Consider the following 21,632-nt stretch of genomic DNA (forward strand, 5'->3'; position numbering starts at 1 on the left):
AACAACTAATTATATTACATAATTATGTAATGCTGGCTAATTTAAACATTACCTGGACTTCAAAAATTATTAAAAATTATTGTGAAATTTAAAAAGTCGATGACAGTGTTCTCGAGTTTTAGCGGGAATAACGAACATCTATTTGAATATAAGTCCTTCTATGGATTATTTATGTAATAGGTTATATGCACATAAAACAGCAAAGAAAACACCATAAGGAACAACATTTTTACAGAACAGACGTATAAAGACGTTCCTTCTAATGAAATCTCTACCAGCCAACCGCGTCAGCAGATATCTACGTTAACAGTCGACAGTCCATAGCAAAAAACGAGACAAATTTTAAGACCACTCTTACCTCTATAAGTAAATATAATACACTTACTTACAATTTCTGCAAACGTAAGCGTTTGAGTTGAAATAAGTTTCAAGTCTAGAGCTTAGAAACATTAGTTTCCTTGTTCCAGTTGTGGACAACAATTTTTAATCTCCTACGGATATATTAAGGATGCAGTTAGCATTCTTGATATATCCGATATTAGTCAACATCTTAACACTTATAAGTTTATATTCAAATAAATATAATGTGCAAAAATATCATGTTTTGTAACTGTATACGTCTTTGAGCACATTCCAGAATTGAATTACTTACCTTGAATCATAGAAAACGGTGAATTGATTAATATCGTTCTTCGGTGCCCTTTTCAAATCTTATAACTTAATTATAGTTCAAAGTCAAGAAGGATAATAAGACATAGTATTGATAAATATTTAATAATGTTAACCATTCTATTCTTCGTTACATTTTAAATGCAAAAATGCGAGAACATAGAAGACGCAAATGTCTTAATACCAAACCTCCAATAAAAAGTCCTTCCCTACATTAAAAAGAAGATGCGTCAAAACATGTGATAGAAAAGAACAAGTTTGTTTAATAATCAGCTATCAATGAGAGTTCATTTGTATAAGAATTCGCAGAAACCTTGCGTGTGGACAAACTAATAACAGGCGGTGATTCAAATTGCAAAATAATGTAACGCAAATAACCTGTCTGAAACTAATACCCATGTAGACACTGGTTTTATTTCTAAACGCATTGCCAACTTGACAACACACTACAATCTTATATCTATCTAACAATATTTATGTATGCTAATCTACTTCAATGACTTAGGTATGCTAATATAATAAAGCGGAAAAGTTCTCTGTTTGATTAAACGCTTAAATGCCTGGAAAGACTAGACAATTATAAGTTTTTTTTTCAAGAACAACAACATAGGTTTTGTTAAAAAAAAACATCGGAAAATGAAAATGCGGAGATAGGTAAAATAAAAAGCTTTTAATTTCATTGATCGAGATATGCCTAACATAACATTGTTGGTTTTTTTTTCTATCAGACTAGTTCGGACTTAACCGGAGTTCTTAGTCATGATCCGACGGGGCGGCAAAGTCGCGAGACTAACTGTTCGACTGATAAAAACTCGGGTCTAAAACTAGTCAGGCAATCCCAAAAGCGAGTAAATTGTTGCATCATTTAAATATGAACCGCCCTCAAGAAAGTCGTTATAAAATACATCTATATTATTTAACTAAAACAACAATTCAGATTATTAGGTAAAGTAACTCTACCGTGATGTTTCAGCTGAATAGATTTTAATGAATACACAACAGCGTACAATAACATACCAATACTGGTAACCGACAGATTTCATACTAATTAATGCACTGGGTTTAGGGAAATAACTGTGAAACAAACACAACTCTATCATTTAAAAGGTAAACTAGTTCTGGTGACAAGGTTACATCTTAAAATCATAATAAAAAAGGAAAATATACGTACAATTGTACGTAATGCACCTGTACAACGTAACAACATAGTGTGCCTTTGGAGGTTATATGAGGTTATTTTGACATTTTAGTTAAATGCATTAAAAGGATTCGTATATGTAATCTCCCTGAGAAATGTAACTTGTGTGCTGCATTTAAGCTTGACAGATTGGCTTGCTTTTGAATTACTATGGCTCCACGAATCACAAACTTGAATACTGGTAAACTTGAATCCGAAAACCAATAGCGAATTATAAGGTTCGGATTTTAAAACTGTTGTCATAAAGTACAATTTTATAACTCTGGGTTTCAAAGAGTTCTTTCAAGAAATTATAAAGACTAGATCCTTGTTCCGTATAGATATCCATTCTTATTGAGTATGTAGATATAGCATAGTTGTTTATCTTCCCTCATAAAAACATATTATGGACTGAACGCCATGGGGCATCTGGAACGGCCATCGTAAATACCGCAGGGCTAAAGTGTCGCAAGTGAAAATAAGAGTTCAGGGGTGTAATGTTATTTTGGTGATTTGAAACAAAAGGTCAATATGACCTTTTGTTAATAGACAGGTATTCATATGACAAACAAGTTTCGATTCACTTTTGTTTTTTTATACAGAAGTAGGATTTTGGTAAGCAAGTCAGTGCATCTCTAACTATTTAGATTTATGTGCACTAGCAGTAATTTGGATAATACCTGCTGTGTCTATAAAGAGTTTGGAATTAGAAATTGAGGAGTGCTTTGTCATTTCATCTTCTCATCATCTACCAGATCCTTTATATAAGTAAGATTACAATTTGAATTGAGAATAAGACTTTGAAAGCATAAATTCACATTCTGTTATTTTTATAACGACTTCTGTTCCACAAGACTTAATTGGATAGTACATGAAATACATAACGTGTTACTAAAGCGCATACAATTACTGCCGACTAATACATATAATTTGAATAACTGGGCTAGTCATACATAACTATGTTCCGTCCAATGGAGCATGATATTAGAAAACGAAAGGAAATCAATTCATATTTATTATTTTAAAGCTTCATTTCAACTAACATATAATTGAATCTCGATAACTTAATCAATTGCATGCACAAAATACCTCAGCATTACTTGATGTACAAGTAAAATTATCAAACGTACTAAATGATTTTTCGATTGAAACGAATTAAAAATTCATTAATGCATTGCAATTTCATCGGCCGACTATTTCAACGTATAATACCGTAAGAATAATTGATTTTAGTTTATAAGCTAGCTCGGTTTGTTTCAGTAATGCCATTGCGTAATCAAAAGCATATAGCTGGTTACAATGGCACCCTGGTGCAGTTATAAACACGACGGCTTGCTGTTTACAAATTGTTGCATTACTAGCAATTTCACGATCGTTCGATACATTTTGATTGTTCTAATTATGGTGAATTTCTTTCACTCGGACCTGCCCTCCTTCATCATACTAAAACGGCTTTATTACTGCTTTTCGCCAGTATAACAGGCGTTGATCGAAGTGAACGACTGAACGCATAAAAATAAGTCCGAAACTCATAAATACTGTTTTCCTATGATTGATCGCATTTGTAAGCATGAAACAAACTTGTATGCAATTTCAAATTACATCATCCAGCGATAGCTGAAAATCCATTATAATGGTGATTTTAGATAGGTACGAAATATGGCCGCGTATATACGTCATAATTGTATTATTCGGTTGTTAAATATTCCTGCATATTGAATCAGGTAAATATTTTATGGCTCATCAAACTAGGCATCGTCCACCTCATAATTACTAACTTAGCTGTTATCATTTTAGCTATTATGTGGAAAATCGAAAGAGCTTTTCTAGGCAACAGTTTTATACAAATAATTAAATATAAAATTAATAATTTAAATCGTAAAATTAAATCCTTTCAGCCACTCAACTTAATTTTAAACTTGTAAAACTAAATCTTTTGTCATTCGGTTTAATTAAAATATTTGTTTGTTCCGCTTTTGTTATAGCTGTAGCAAGAAAGATTCTTGCTACGTTAGTACAACAAGAACAAGTAGAAACACCTTTATAACTGTTTCTGCAGTGCATGTATCATTAACTTATTTTCTGCTTAATGAAAAGAACGTTAAATACTGAGGTTGCATATCAAACACACAATTTTTTTCATGTTCCATTTCCGACAAGTAAATTGTGGTGTCTATGGTGCAATTAGACCTCCTTGGTTGCTACTTAGTGTCGGATGATATGCTATGAGGTGGAGAAATGAGTTCTAATTATCCTGTTCGTTCAAACATCACGAGTTTTCATAGTTTGGTACTTACGCTGTATATTGGTTCACTGGTTTCATTGGTCGTTTCACAAGCTTATAGAAAATGTTTATTATTATTGCAAACAAGGTGAGCTTGACACTATCCTACGCTTGAGGCCGACATAGGGCTTAATTACACTTGGTCGTAGGCGTTTGAATGGCGGATGGAGGTTTGGCGTAATACAGCGATAGTTAATTTTACACAATATTTTACTCGGTTACTTGTAGAACTGATTTGATAAAAAAATCGAAATTGTTAATATAAATATCATTAAAAGGCTATTTCACAATTTTTGTCCTTGATTAAGTAAGGTGATTTCAGTTTATGCAGTTACATTCAACTAGCTTTTATTGTAATTCTTCTGCGTTTAGGACTTAATAGTTTAATTCCGTCGATTATATTCGATACGATCTATAATAATATGTATATCAATCTAAAAAGTTGCTGCCTCCATTTATTTGTGGCAAACCAAAGGGAAAAACATGGTAAAAAATCGTATTGCCTATTAATTTCATGACGCATTTATTAACCTTCAAGTCATTAACGTTTAATGGCATCTCAAAATACGATTTTTAATGTAAATACTTTAGTATCACAGGCATAGGCTTATAGTTTAAAAGTTAAGCCAAATCAAGCTATTGTGGTGGAAAGTGAAAACGGGAGTGTGTTTTGCGGATGGATTTTAAATGCTTTATCAGTTTTCTGCTACTAACTACAGTTCTGTATTAAAACAACTTTTTGAATAAAACCTTTTTTTGATTAACATAAGACTGGCATAATCGAACACAAAGTTTAGTGTATTCGGTATTTAAAAGAAATAAAAGGATTAAAAATAGAAGAGCCAGAATGCTTTTTATGTAAGTAAAGTTCACACAGTATATGAATGTTTTAACTTAAATAATATTTGTGTTTCTGTTGACGCATGATTGATTTTAATTAACGCTCCATCTGTTATTGGCGCTGCAATTATTTGAATACGGAATGGTATTCAGTTTGTATTATGTAAGTAATAGTGGTAGAGTATTGTTGCTATCGTATGCTAGACTAGGCATGCTTTTCATATGAGTCTTCTTTAATTAAATTAACAAGAGTTGTATACTGTGGTCTCGAGTCTCGACATTAAGTAGATACATTATTTACTTTCTGATTGAAACCTTATTTGAGATGGAAAAGTGAAAACTACTTCATTTAAATGATTATGCAATAAGTGATTTAACTCCAAGGAGGCAATAGTTAAAATATAAAAATACCGTTACAAAACGGTTCATTTGTTTCTGACATTTGAATTCGAATTGTGTTTTGATATTATGAATTTGTGCCTGACAACCAAACTGGTTTTCTAGGTTTTAGCAAAAGTTGTCGAACAACTGTTGAAAAGTCAGACGATTACGATAGTACTTATATAATTAGTATGCAGGTGTTTGAGCTAACAATGAGCACCAAAGTGCGAACTGCAAAGGTTTTGTCACACCCGCTCGTTACGCGTTTCTTATTCTAAGTACTTTGAGTACTTGTTTACCTAAAAACCTAATATACCTGGAAATTGCGAAGTCATGGCTAATAAATACGAAATTGTATGAATTGTGATGTTGGTATTTCTTGAGTACTTTGTGACTTGTAATTTGCGTAAGAAATATTATGATAGTCTTGCAGTGATTTGACCGTTTTCCATTAGTGACTATTAATGCTCTATCATATCAAACTCTTAAATAAATAAATACTCCTTGCTCCTCACTCTAAAGAACATTAGACGTTTTCTATTCCGCAAGATAATTTATTGTCTTTTGAAATATAAGGTGGCATATGAATACCATAACTTTACTGTCTATAAAATAAAGTTGTCGAGGAAATTACAAATTGCAGACAATGTATCACATCAGTGTGATAGAACTGTTGAAAATAAAGGAGAATGATTATGAAGACCAGGATGCCAAATTGAAATCCCACCCGATCTCAAACCTCAGCAAAAAACGTGACATGTAGGTATGTGTAGAGCTTCGTATTTTTGAATAGTGTTCGGTGAGTCATGCAGAACAAAAGTCAGACTTTCAACTTTCTATTTCTCCTGTTATACATACGTAGGGTTACTAACTGTCTCACTCGTGTAAGTAAACGATTCAACCGTAGTGACATACGACGCTGACGTCAAACATTGATAGCACGTGTATCAACAACGAAATTATACGATTGTGTAAGACGCGGCAAGCCTTCAGCCAAGACGTAGCAGCCAAGTCTTGGTAGCCACAAATTGCACCGTGATTGCTAAACTGACGTTAGGCCGCTTCTAACCTTTTACTGGGCTCTTTCTTAACTTCAGGTTTAACTTGGCTATCTATAGTAAAAAGCAGTGTCTTGTGAGATTGTGTGGTGGCGGCCATTAATTGCTTAATCATGATTTCAGATCTTGTTTGCGTCGAGACTCTGGGGGGCTATTTATTACAAAATATATTGTATGCAAAAACTTGTTTATTTCACCTGTGTTTTTTTTTTGTAATACTTAGCTTTTAACAGGTTTTTGAAATTATATTCGCGTTCTAAAATGATCTCCAAAACCATCAACAGTGAGGCAATGTTTAAAAAATAAGGGATAAGATAAAAGAATAAGAGACAAATCAGCCTATTATTGTATAGGCCCAGATGTAATAAATGAACAAAAACGAGCTATTATTTAACAATATCCGGCAATATCTTTGGTATTTTACTATTATACAATAGTGGCGTAAAATGACTTAAAGAAAGTTACGGTTGGGTTCGAATTCGGCACGAATCTTGTGGTCACGGTCAACCGGCTAGAGTTGCCCTACCAGTCTCAACAGCCGTACTGACCACAAAACCACACATAATGAATGCGTAAGTAAAAACTGTATGCGTAAAAACTGCTCGGTGAAATACTGATATGACAATTATAATAGTTCTAATTAGTCGGCTAAAGAACATGCTATCTCTGTCATTTCAAGTTGTAATGAAGAGACGGACAGATGTTTAAATAAAGCCCTAATGTTAAGTAGTGTTAATAGCAATAGCCAGCACGTTAAGAACTCTTTATTCAGCCATTAATGTTCGCAATAAATTGTAATTTTATGAGTGAAATGGAAACTTACCGGATTAGTGGCTAGTCAGTTTTTTTTGCTTGGTTTTTTAATTGAGTTTTAATAAGTACTTTAGCATTAGTGTTGTCACGAAGTCGTAAAATGCTGTAACGCGTAACAAACACTAAATATTTAATTTTATTTATAGCATCTCTGTAGGTAACCTTCGACGAAAATTGTTTTAAAATCAACCTTTCTTTATTATCAAATGATACCATTCGTTTGTTTTTATTTGTAGCATAAAGTTCATGGTCTTTAAACAACAATGCGTAAATGCCCACGTAAGGGGTCAATACGTGGGTCCACAGTTTCTCAGTTGTCAAGGTTGGTTTGAAAACCAGAGCTAAAATGAACGTAAACAGCTAAAGTATGAATCGAAACGCTAATGTCAAAACTCTGATGTTGAATGATTACAAACTTAAACTAACGTAATTGTAGTTGGAAACTCGATCGTCTCATACATTTATGCATGAGGGACAAATTTTCCACTGGAACGTTAGTTTTTTACGGAGAATTAACCGTGACGATGTCAGCAATATTTGCACCTATAGAACTCTTAGTACGTAAGAGATGCTTATCCTTGCTGCGTCGAAAAAAAGCACAAAAAAAAAAAAAGTTTAATCAAATTCTGTCTGACCTATGGACCTAGATAAAAACTTGTTAACACTTAGTTGTACACTAGACGAACTCTTTCACTGTCATACAATCTTTAAACATTATTTACACTAGGTAGTTACGATTACAATAATGTTTGAGTTCGTTCGTCTTCGTGTCAATTCAATGAACGGTTGTTTTTGCAGCGCGTACGATCGCGTGCGCCGGTTACGTTACGCGTATGTTACCCGCTCTTCCGTATAACATGAAACTCGATTTTAGGATTAAGTGGATCTTATATCAGTTTTAATCATGATTGAATTGATGATTTATAAGGATCGGTTTTTGGAGGTAAGTGTTGATAGAAGTTGATAAATTAAATGCTTTGCGTGAAGGAAGATCAATATTACGTTCTTATATCCTTCTATTTAAAACATTGAAGTAGTTTATTACGTGTAAGCAGGTTTCACTGAATCATATTTTACTTTCCAAATTAATCGAATGAAATAACCTAAACGTTCTTCACACACCTGATTTATTAATGAATGTGGAAGAATTTCTTCAAGGTTATTTAAAGTATAGTTACAAACAGTACTGCCTAGGTATGTATCGGAGCTGATATTTTGTCCGGCTTTTTAATTAAATCTTGTCAGATATTCGCTCGTGGCCGTTTATTAAATAGCAGAAGACAGAGAGTTTTGGCAGAAGAAGGGCTACAAGGGTTTTTGCCAATTAGTGTGGTCTTATACATTTTTTCTCACCTTTCTCGAACAACTATGGATCGTGACTCCTTAATATTTCGTCATTCAGTTGTGCCAATCGGTTACGTTCCATTGCTTGTTGAGATACAGTATTTAAAAAAAAATGTTGTGTCTAAACGTTTTGTAATTATACTGTTAATAGTTACTGTTCATGATTAACTATTTAAACAAAACTTCGATTTTGTTAATTAATAAACAGTCTAATCCTGCATTAATTAATAGAGTTGAAATCTGATCAGTCATTACGTTCTGATTGAGTTAAACAAATACAAATATGTTTATGAAGGCCTGGATTTTATTTGTTACAATATTTAATTTCATAGTTTGTATATTTTGGTATTGCAAACCGTCAACAGTGAATGTAAACTAAATGATATGTGAAAACTGTGTTGGATTTGGATCTATTTTTAACAAAACTATTTTGTATAAATAGATTTCAATTTGAATAATACATACATACACATTCGTAATTATGTATTGCGTTATGTGCCCATGTTAAACAGTGAATAGATGATTATAATAACTTTTGTGAGGCGCATTTACAATTATTTATTAAATATTGGAAGCTGTTATTTTATAAATTATTATTATCTTCTCACACGTGTTTAATGGATAGCAAAAGTAGTTTCGGGCCCAAACGGACTCCTTCATCATAGGCCGACGCGGTGGCGCGGTGGTGAACCTTTATTAAAAAAAATGAAAATACTGAATAGATCATCTTTGGTCTTTTCTTTATCATCTAATTTAAGAAGTTTCATTCAAAAATATTCAATACATAGTGCCTTCTCCACTTGGTGTCCAATTGTCATCTGTGCACGCGAGACATCATATGACGACTCTATCCACCTTTCTTCATTATCTGAATCCGTGTTTGGATTGAAACATATTCATAATGGCTGACGTCACTTTACTTCACCTGTTCCACAAGTCTTGTTTCACATTGATGATCGCTGTAACAAAACAAGAACCGGTCAAAAGCGTGACTGATGCACACGATGTATTTTATCTCTACATTTTTTGCCGAATCGTAATTGGCTTAGGAGGTTAAGAAGAAATACTGTACTAGACGTCATATATGTACTGACATTTTTTTACAATATAGGTTACATAGTCTCATTATATCTTTAAATCGTTGTTTATTGTTCTATTGATAAGTCATTTTTAATGTGAGTCGTACAGCTCTATCTTTAATAAAAAATAATAATTATATATTCCTTCATACACGAGGCAACACAAGTCTCCGTCTGATATCTAATGAATTTTGAGTCCAAACATAGAACTTGCGTTGCCTCTTGTAGGAGAGACCTAAATGTTTCGTAATATTTTGTTTCCTGAAATCAGAAATATGCAAGCCAATCAGAATTAATCAAGAGTCTATTAATGTTACGCTTTCTTCCTTTAGTTCCATTTGATTAAAACAAACTTTGACAGCAGAACGTTACTAGGTTCTCTTTGTTTAGTATTCAGAGATCTTAGCTCAAAGATGATGTAATATTACATCCTCCATAACACGTGACCTTCATTTACTTAACCGCTAGTTACATATAAGCTGTTTTCAACTATGTGTGCGTGACTCTGAGCCGGCCAGACAATTACTTAATAAGTGAGCATTAGGAATATTTCGTTCTTGTTACTTCAATTTGTATTGGTTTCCCGTGACACTGCGAAAAGGGAATATGAACCTAAATGTTGAGAAAAAAAGGTATTTTTTACATTACAGGGTTAGAACTACATTGTTTTGTTTAATGCACTTTGGAGTTGTAATCTTGCTGTCACGGTTGGTTACATGAACATTTAAATCACATGAACGTGCTTTAATTAGTTTGGACTTTGAATGCATTTTGTGAAGTGTATGTCTCATGCGAGGATGAGCTGGTAGCACCTCCTTAAAGTGTTTTTTTGGGATGGTAACCTAAATTACATAGCTAGTATGTAGAGTCAGTAAGCTTTGCTGCCGAGGCAACCAATGTTTAGACATTCAATGTTTTTTTTCTACTAGTACTGCTACTTAATTAATGGTTATGTTATTTCATAATTTTAAATGACTTTGTCTGTATTTTAGACATATAATTTGTTATAAATCCTAATACTCCAGATTGTGTTATAACTTCAAGTTGTGAACGTGGTGAAACGTTACACATAAAAATGATTTACACCTCATAAAACGTGTTGAAAGAGTACAAACCTTTACCAGAAAAGAAGGATGGTCAGAAAAAGAGTATTTTACTTTGCTATAAGAACACACACCTACAGCGCAGGCATTGAATAACGGGTTTTCTTAAACATTTTGGAAGTTTTAAGATCGCAATATAAACACAAAATTTTATTACAATCTCTGCAAAATATGTATACTGTTTTTCTGATCACAAGCAAACCTGTTATGTGTTTGAATTTATCAAATTTAAAAACTTTTCGTTCGCTTCTTTTACTTAAACTACCGTTTCTAAAACCAAAAATCCCATTACGTAGCCCGTTACAAATCACTTAATAAGCAAACAGCGAACTAATGAATCAGCTGCACTCTTTTTTTTTAAACTTTAGCGTTTATTTTCGAATTACAGCGGCGTTTCTAATGGATTGTCTGCAGTACAGCCAACCAGTAACGTGTGGGAAAAGGGCAAATTAGAAGTCAGATAAAAACTGGATTAACTAATTTATGTCACAAGCAAAATGGTTAATTTATGCAGCTTTTACTCTCCGAGTAATCTGCATGTTGGAGTGGTCCGAAGGGGAACGGAGTCAGGAGTAGTAAAGGAGGAGTGCTCCCATATCAATATCAAGATGTGAAATGATTTAGGATGTAGTTGTGGATTACCGCATGCCACTTAGATTTGAGTCGCCGTTAGGCTTATTAAGTATCGACTGACAGACATTTTAGTATCCACATGTGAGTCTACTAATAGGATTGTTTTTGATTATATACACTAGTCTTTAACAAAGTAAAATGAATAATTTCTAAACCATAGACATTTTTTTTCATCTTCTCTTCTAATATATAAAATTCCCGTGTAACGATGTTAGTTACCGAAACGGCTTTACCGATTTTTACCAAATTTTATATGCGTATTCAGTAGGTCTGAGAATCGACAACATCTATTTTTCATACCCTGTGTTAAGGGTTGCTCACACTAAAAAAATATATTTTATATCTTGGACGAAATATTTTGTTTTAATTTTTTTTATAATGTGGCATTAAAAATACAAACAACTAGAAAAAGAAATATTCGGCAGAACAACGTTTGCTGGGTCAGCTAGTAATCATATAAAAAGCTTAAAAAACCCAGCATCGTCACACGACATTCCTAAATATAATTTCATGAATAATAATTGTGATAATAGTGAACTTTGAAGAATGACATTTGAGTTTTGAAATAAATGAAAATGTCAATACACTTGAACAACAAATGGGTTCACGATCAAAATATCTGACCTTTATTAGGTAATGAACAATCACAATTACGAATAGACGCTTGACAATGGACAAAGTCAATGACAATGACATTAGGATGACATCAATTCGTCACAATCGCCCCCGAATTGTACTGTTCTCATGTCATGAGTTATGTCATTGAAGAGTTTATGAAAAGAGTTTTTAATATTTAGTTGGTTTAATATTGATTTGTATCAGTAAACGTGATCAGGTATTTACGCTCGATTACAATGGCGCAAAGGCAAGCTGAATAGAAAGAAATGTAGATAAATTGCGGGTTCTAGGTTTCCATCATAGCCACTTTAGGGAATAAGACACTGGTCAAGTGTGAGTTGGAGTCGTGAAACTAAGGGTTCCGTATAAAAAAAGCTGAGGGAAAACTGATTTGCAGCAAAAACTGCCCCCCCAGCAAATTTTTCACGTTCGGGTAAGAGAAATACATCATCTATGAAAATTCCATCTGTCTCCCTATCCATGATATCTAGATAGTTCATGACATATAGTCTAGTAACACAGAGACAGAGGCAGTGCGGAGCCTCAGTAATATGGTATCGTTTTAATCTTCAAACCACAACCATTTAAAATGTAGTTTTTTAAGGAAGAGTGAAGCCACCCAAGGTCTCTCTCAAGGTCGATAGGTCCCCTCGATAAGAATCCTACAAGTATTATCAATGTGAAACTTTGTGAGAATATAGGGATTTATGTAGGTAGGTGATAGGTTTTTATCCTGGTCGGTGCGTGTTGAAATGCTATGCATGCCCGCGCACCTACTAAATACGGGGACGCTGTACGGCGGTTAAGGTTTAGTCAGTAAGAGTCTGCCACTACCCACTTCCTCCCCCGAGGAGGTGGGTGTCCATGAGGATTCCCCCGCCTAACCAAAAAAAAAAAGGTTTTTATCCTGGTAATATATAATTATAAAGTATCAAGGCTCTTACGCCACTCTTCTAGTATTATACTAAAACAATGTCAGTAGTATTTATACCGATAATATCATTAAAATTAAGCTGATTGAACTTCGCAATCTTATTAGAGTTGTCTTTCAATAGACTCTATTATAATAACTTACCTTAAGAGATCAAAAGACAGTAAACATTGGGCATTATCACTGAAGTTAATGAAATTATTCAGTTACGATATATTATTTATTAAATATCAATCAGATATGTATTATTTATTAAATAACTGGTCAAATGGAGTCGGTCTCCCGATACTTGTCGTCTGTATAAGTGAAAAAAACATACTTTGGGTGAGAAATAGATTTGAGGGTGGATAATGTGGGTATTCGTATTATTTTTGTCACCCAACGAGTATGGGACAGTCATATTATCTCGATTCCTGTCCTAAGCGCGTAACCACAGTAGAGTAATCTATACTAATATATAAAGCTGAAGAGTTTGTTTGTTAGAACGCTAATCTCAGGAACTACTGGTCCGAATTGTAAAATTATTTTTGTGATGAATAGACCATTAGTCGATTAAGGCTTTAGGCTATAAACCATCACGCTGCGACTAATAGGAGCGAAGATACAATGTGGAAAATGTGGCAAAAACGGGGAAAAATATTAAACTTCGAGAGCTTCCGTTAAAAAAATCCTAACCTATATCTTCTTACCACGCGGGCGAAGTCGCGGGCAACAGCTAGTATATACAATATAAGTTACTACTACTGTGGTGGCTTACTCTTCGCTTCCAAAACTGCAATAGAACGTAAAAATATCGTTTTGTCTTTACAGGACTCAAAAATTGACTCACATTATTAGAATAAACCTCTACATATGCATGCACATGTCTATACATGTATAATATATTCCCAATGGAATGCTATTAGATAAATAAGTTGAAGGTTGATAAATTATTTCAACTTTATACACCCATTCTGAGTCACGTGAACTAGTTTCTAGAATAAATATATCAGAGTAAGTTAGCCAGCATAAGTTACTGCACTGTGCTTGACATATCTACACATATGTATAGATACATTACACCTGATAACGGCGCTTATTTTGTTGTTGCAAATACGGGAGACGAAAACTGAGCTTTAGATAGTGACAGGCAACATTGTAAGGCAAGAGAATGTCTGCAAGGTGATGTTGGTAAGTTGTTGTTCTTTAGCCAAGATACGCTTCGGGTCAGATGGGTTAAACAGACAGCTTTAAGACATCTGCGTTAAACTGACTTCCAGATAGTATTATTTTTACAACAAAAACGTAGGTAGGTAGTATCGACTTCGAAAAGAACTTTATGGGACCAAATTACGTCTATTCCTTGTTCAATTAATTAGAATCAAGGAAATCGATTCATCCAGTCCAAAGTTCTGAGGGAACAATCATAAAAAATACTAACGAATTGGGAACCTCCTCTGGTTTAATTCGGTTACGTTTCTTTTACGTTTCTTTGTTTCTTTTACGTTAAGCAGTTAGGCAATAGGTCTTACCAGCAGATTCAGACATATTCTAAACTTTTTCATGCACAGGGATGCGTCAAGTTGCGTGAAGTTAAAAAAATCCTTAAAATAGTCTATGTACACAATTTTTTGAAACTAATTGGAGTAGTAATCAAAATTTTACTTCAGAAATTGGTGTGTTTTGTGCTACTTCGTTTGCAATTCCTGTCAATTTCATTACACGTTTTATTTTCTTGTTTGTTTGGCCACTTTCTTTGTATTCGATTATTAACTGTAAATTTTTATAATAAAACGTTAAGTTGGGTGTTATCTTAGTGTTTGTTAAAAGTAATGCAGGAACATTATCGTCGTTATCGTATGTTCTAAATTAGCATACACATCCACTTTCACCCTTTTAAACTGAAGAAAGTTCTCACATTGCGTTTGTTGCACACTTTTGTAAGTTTTATATTTAGTCGACAATATCGATATTGTTTAAAGCTGTTATTTTAGAAATAATTTATTTGTTTTACAGATCATTTAACCAACGTAAAACAGTAAAAGTAGTATTGATTGTTACTTTACGAGATGAATGACTGTCAAAAGTTATTGCAATAAAAATATAAAAAATGATTAAATCGTTTTTGGTAAACTTGTTGAATCTTAAAATATGTTCATAAAAGTTTTAACTAATTAGCAACATCATCATCATAAATCATTATGAATGTTCATTTGTTTTACTTAGAAGATCGTCAGAGAGTCTACCACGACGTCTGAAAGTAATATCAATACGGTGGTGGAAGCAGGAAAGCGCAATACACGGTGTATAGTGGCATCTCTCTCCCACACCTGCAATATTATTATTTCAAGACGTAATGGTTGGTCCCCAGGTCAAGTTATCATTACTCATTATAGCTGCATCAGCAACAGTACACAAAGTAAATAAAACTGTGTGCGTAGGTAATATAAGATTAATTTCTCACGACCATGTCGAAACGCGATACCGACTGCGAAATAAGATGCGAAACTTTTTATCGGCAACGTTTTTGTCTCGTCTCGAGAACAATGTAAAAAGATTTTGTCATGCCGTTGCATAACGAAGAAATATCTGAGATACTTGAACTATGTACCTACTATGCTGTTATTTGACTAGACAATTTGATGTATGTGTGATATTTTTGTCTCTTTTGTTTTGTATTAACTTAGTATTTTAAACATATTTGTTTACTTAGCTGCAGTTTTGATGCCGGGTTAGTACTTAGTGATATGAGCTCCTGAAAATATGAAAGGGCTTTCTTTATCTCACTACGAGGAAACACTCATACTTGGATATTGAAAAACTTGGACCCTGGACATTCTGGAAACTTGATACTTCCCAATTAAGGCATAATGTAGGGCAGGGTGATAAATACTACATTTAAAGTAAGACTTGAAATTTGTGAAAGGGAGACTTCGCTTTTCTAACTGTGAAGAGAAGGGGAGAAAGAAAGAGACAGAAAAGCAAGCTAGCACACTACACGGCATAGAACTTGGTCTCTCTTGCACAGCTTTAGACCAACATTTATAGATCGATTAAAAGTTTAGTTCTGTTTTAATATTCGACTTTAAAACTTTTTAAGGATTCCTTTGTACTCAAAGATTAAAAACAAAACCCTATCGCTAATAGTCCGCCGTGGGTCCATTCGTACGTACATCCCAAAAAAATATTTGACACCCAACCGATCTTCTACTTTAGCCTATTTGTGGATACGTAAACCCCAATATCGGAACTCCAACTCGCACTTCACCGGATTTTTCTAACATAAACACCTATACAAACACAGATTGCTCTATGAGAATAAAACGATGTAAGGGTAAATTAAAATTCTATCAAGACCACGCTAGCTATCCTGCTTTGTTTCACGTGGTTAAACCCAATCAAAGTGTTCGTTTATTGGATACTAGTTTCTCTAAATCGTATAGAAAAGGCAAATGCTTCGGTTAAAGTGGTTTTAAGTAAGTATGCAAACAATAGAATCGTAGGTTTATCTTCTCTAAAGATAATCACGAACAATTTCTACAATGTTATGTTCATTGCAATAATTGCCAAATCCAAAGTCTTATTTTTAGAGACAGGGATTATCTATTATGGCTCTTAAACCAAGAGAAGATACTATGTCAGCAAACTTAAAATAAATTGATTAATTCCAAAGCAACTTAGTTATAATAATATTTACATCATTTATTTACATCATAAATATTAGCGGCTTATTGACCTTTGTCATCTGTACTAAAACATGTTGCAAGCAAGACAGCTTTCAAAATTAAATTCTGGTAATAAGTCTCTGTTGCGTCTCGCTTGGTGACTAAATTCTGTTTGTTAGTCTGATCACGGGGTCGGCCAGAGGCAATTGATTCATCGAGACACTTCAAATGTCCTTTTATTGTTTACTTATCATTTTTATTGAATACTAGCTGACCCGGCGAACTTCGTACCGCCTTAGCGTAGCTTTGGTGCACTACTTTATTTTGTATAGTTGACCTATCTTAGGTATGAGTGCCTATTCAATTTAAACTGGAATCTATAATATCCTCCATATATAAATTAATCCCTATTTCCCTGGTCTCGCCATATCTGAAAAGGACCTAATTTTATTAAATACAAAACAAAATATATATTTTCATAATAGTGTTTAGAGAATAGTTGTTCTGCCAACATTCTGTGCATTTCCATCAGCAGTAATGGCATCCCGAAGATGAATGTATTCCTCGGAACGGAATGTCAATCGTTCAGTTTCAACTTTCACATTTTATAATTTTTTGAAAATAATACAAATAGTAAACCTATACAAATTTCGCATATCCTATTATAACTGAATGCAGCTCTGTGGGGATTAAACACAACATTTATATGTTGATTTCGATTCCGTTGAAGTTCATTTCGCGCTTCGCGTTGCTCATCAGTTTGATTTGCTCGTAGATTTCTTTGACTTGCCGTATTTTGAGTTCTGCGGCCTAAATTTGTACGTCTGGTTGGTGGCATTGTTAAAAACTGAAAATAAAAAGCTCTCATAATTTTCTGTATAACCAAATTGTAATATTATGTAGTCACCAAAAGTTACCAAAAATCGATATGAAGCTGTCAACTTACCGTAATTAACAAACAAAAAACTTCTTAGTCTTTATAACAAAACAAACTTTATCAAAAACTTAGAAAGCGGTTATGGATGTGATGCCACAGATTACCACAGTTTTTTTTTTTAACTGGTTGGCTGTTCAGCCATTCGCCAATGACGCCAATGTCAAGTTAGGGAAACAGATACTACCACAGATTACTAAATGGGATATGCGAAATTTGTATAGGTTTAATATTTGTATTATTTTCAAAAAAATATAAAATAGTGCAATAGAATTTAATTAAGTAACCACGTTTCCGAACAAACGACGCTCTTTTAATATAGTCTATGGCTGTGAATGACGTTGACATTCGTAAAAAAAAAAAAAATGACATTTGTAATGCGCGTTTTTTAAAATATGCAAAATTAAATGTATACTTTTCAATATTTATGAGAGATTTTCTTAATATTTTTTTCCGTAAGAACCATCCTTGGACTTCCACAAACATTTAAAAAAAAGAATTATCGAAATCGGTTCAGCCGTTCACACGTGATGCCGTGACAACGCGAAACGGGTTTCATTTTTATATATATAGACTAACCTGTTGCTGTTCATGTTTTTTTTTTCATTTTTTGTATCCGTCATTAGCTGTTGACTATGCGGCTGTGTTTTAAGGAGTACGAGTGTTTCATTTTTTCTTGTGTAAATTCCATTGCTAAATATTCAGTGTTCACCCGTTCGTCACCAGGCTGTACATCATGAACCGTGGACACAGCTGGACTCTTGAAAATTTATAGATGATATTGAGTTGAATTTAGTGAACATTTTCAAAACGAATGTTAAAGGTAAAGGACGATTTTAAACAATGATTAACCTCAGTGTGGTTATGGTCATACATTTGCTGGTGAGTGACAAATAAATTTGAGAGAGTGGTTACCGCCAAATTTAATTTTCACCCAAAAGGTTTGGTTTATGTATAGCCTATTTGTACAGATCCCTCAGTGTCGCCAGTTCAAATCGCATTTGAGTTTTTATAGTTGGTATCTTTATAACTATTTGAATTCAAGTCTGATTTTATTGAGTTTTGTAGCTTTAATTAAAGAAATAACTTCACAGTACAATAAGAGAACATTCTGAGAAGCTTTATCAATTAAAAACAAAAGCCTTTCGAAGAAGGTTATGAAAATATTTCTTTGAACACAGGATTATATTCATCAAGAAGATGTAATTAAAAATGATAAGTACCAGTAGCTTTATGCAATGAGAAGAAATATGTTTCAATGGTACTTAGGGCTGCGTTTGTTAGAGATGTACTTATTAAGATCTCATATAAATACATATTTTTAATAAATAATACTCAGTAAAGGGCTCTGCTCCATAAACCTAACTAACCTATCTACTTTAGCTGGTGTGAAAGAGAGGCATGTAATGCGCTATCTCTCTTCCACAACTACAACAATCTCAAAGTACCTACCGTGAATTATTAATTAAAATCAGCTATATATTTAGCTATATACAGTAGTTTATACTACTTTGAAATTAATTAAAATATGATTCAAAATAATGAACAATATGTAATAATCTAGTTTAAGCAAAACAAAACAATTCTTTTGACATTGAACGACGGCTGTGTCTAAGGAAGTATACAGTATTCAATACTGGTACTCATTTACAAATGAATAGACGCGCTCAGTAAGTTATCGTTTTATTTGCATCGGAGTTGCGCACGCGCCGCCTTGCATAATGAGATGCCCGCTAAGTGTTTATTTTATATTTATAAACCGGTTGAACCGTGTCTTGTGCATGCTAACAATATTATGTCAGCGTCTGTTGAGATTATAATGATGAATGAATGGCTTTGATCGGATTTAACTTTTTTTTTCAGTCAGAAAGAGGGTAATGTTTTTTATGAGTGATTTCTTACTTTATCGAAATTATGGCGTTTCTTGCTCTATTGCCTAACTGCTGGTTGTTTTAAATTGTAGATTGTTGGAACTATTTAAATGTCTATAAAGGTCGAAGGTCATTTTTGCAAATAGTATTCTGACTCTTATTAGGTCAGGAAGTAAAAGACATTTCGATGTAATCGTAGGTACCTCCCCTGCTTTTCAAGATATTTTAGAAAAAGTCGAAAATTCTTGCAGCTGGTTGTCATTGGAAAAGAAATTGGAAAAAAATAAATTAATGAATGAACACAGTAAACTAGCATTGCTTTGGCAATCGATTTTATCATACTGCATTACCTTTGTATACCATATACCTATGTAAATCGCAAGTAAATATCTTAAATCCAAACCTGCACATCCATAAACGAGTTCGCGGAAAACTGGAAAGTTCTCAATCTGAATCCAACAAGTGTCAATATAAACTAAAACATTGTCAGCACGTGTACTACACTCACTACAGTAGTCGATATATCTAGAGAATAAGTGTCCTACATTAATATAAATAAGAAAAAAAAAACACGTTACAACATGATATGATCTAATCTAGTACTAACCAAGCATTGATCCCTACATATCACGTCATCACAGTTTAACGTCAAATAATAAAATACAAAAATAGCGACAAGGTTTTGGAGATCTGCCGATCCCATCATAAATAACTAGTAAAATTCTATGCGAGAACCAACATTGGCTGTATGAATAAATATTTATTCAACGCGAGAAAACCACACTTTGTTTGATTGAGCAAATAGTTTGTGTATCTTTACAGCTCTTAGTCATACCGTCATATATGGAGACGGTGGAGCAATGATCTTTGAGACAGCTCTATGACATTATTATATTATAGTTCATCATTCAAAATAGCATTTACCTATCTATTGAAGATATTTTTAGTAATCGTATCAATCGTATGTTTTTATTTTCTATCATTAGAGAATTTTATGTTGTCTGTGATGACAATGTCGATAGGTGTTAGATTAAGATAATACTCGGTACTTTTATGTTCGCCCTACCGGGTGGTAAGTGACGTAACGTAATATACATGGAGTAGAGTGATATCTCCAGTTACAACCATATTGCTTTAAAGATGTGATAGGCCGAAAGGGAAAATTAAAGATATTAAATTTCGCTCTTTGCTGTTTGCTGCTAATATTGCAATGTATCGTTATTTTAACTTTAATTAATTTGCCGCAATTAGTGACGGATTTTAAAAGTGTAATTATCCAATATAAAACATGAAAGTGTACCACTATTTTGAAATTGTCATCGCCAACGTCCATACCACGTTGAATACACCGGTTCTCGTCCGATCACCGAAGTTAAGCAACATCGGGCGCGGTTAGTACTTGGATGGGTGACCGCCTGGGAATACCGCGTGTCGTTGGCTTTTTTGTCTTGTATGGTTTTCTTTTTTATTTTTGTTTTGAAGAAATGTTATCTTCTTCAAAAATTAAAATATAATATACATTTTTTTTATTACAGCCACCGAGAGACAGCCAAAAAAATAATTTTGATGATATAACTGAGGTTTTAGTATTCGCACCATAATACTGAAAATAAATCCAGAGCGTACGCAAAGAAGCCCAAAAAAAACAATATAATTAAAATGTCATGCCAACAAATTTTATTATTGGAATTACAGAGAAACAAAACTCTACAGATCACTACTTCAAATGATCAAGTAAAAACCTCTTATAAAACAGTCGTCTGTCTTCGGTATTAATTACGAATATGCGCAAATTCAAAAAAAGTACTCGCAAATAAAACCTATTATCTAGGAAGAAAACCGTAAAGCGTGTCATTCTCTTATCTTGTGCAAGTGAGCGAGAAACAATACCGACTTGTACTAACAATATTAATTGAAAAATGTTTGTTTTACAATCTCGTAGCGGAAAATGCTGGCGTGTGCGAGTGTGACGGTGGGAAGGTATTTTAGATAAACTTGATAAGGGATTCGTATAGTGACATGTTATTGTGAAGATAGAGTTGCATTGACAGCGTTTGTTGGATAGCCGATAGATTCTTTAAGAATAATTCGAAATTCTGTAGGCATGATTATTCAGTAATATTATGAGTTTTAAAATGACAAAGAAACTAAAATTTGGCTAGCAAAATCGTAGACAATATAAACTGCGATAGCAACATGTCTGCCAAGTGCCAAGTTAAAGGTCCAGAGTTCGATTCCAAGGTAAGCACCGCA

General features: G+C 33.5%; 1 long non-coding RNA gene and 1 other non-coding gene across 2 annotated transcripts; one reads left to right on the forward strand and one right to left on the reverse strand.

Annotated features, from left to right (window-relative positions):
- Positions 1–17,163: 17,163 nt before the first annotated feature.
- LOC113491863 lies at positions 17,164–17,643 on the reverse strand. Its single transcript, XR_003400465.1, has 2 exons — positions 17,521–17,643; positions 17,164–17,421 (listed from the first exon to the last, which is right to left on the reverse strand). It is a non-coding gene; the product is annotated as an uncharacterized LOC113491863 (long non-coding RNA).
- A 3,057-nt stretch (positions 17,644–20,700) lies between these two features.
- LOC113492414 lies at positions 20,701–20,819 on the forward strand. The gene has a single exon (XR_003400500.1). It is a non-coding gene; the product is annotated as a 5S ribosomal RNA (ribosomal RNA).
- Positions 20,820–21,632: the final 813 nt, after the last annotated feature.

Source organism: Trichoplusia ni, chromosome 3 (assembly GCF_003590095.1).
Source record: "Trichoplusia ni isolate ovarian cell line Hi5 chromosome 3, tn1, whole genome shotgun sequence".
NCBI lineage: Eukaryota > Metazoa > Arthropoda > Insecta > Lepidoptera > Noctuidae > Trichoplusia > Trichoplusia ni.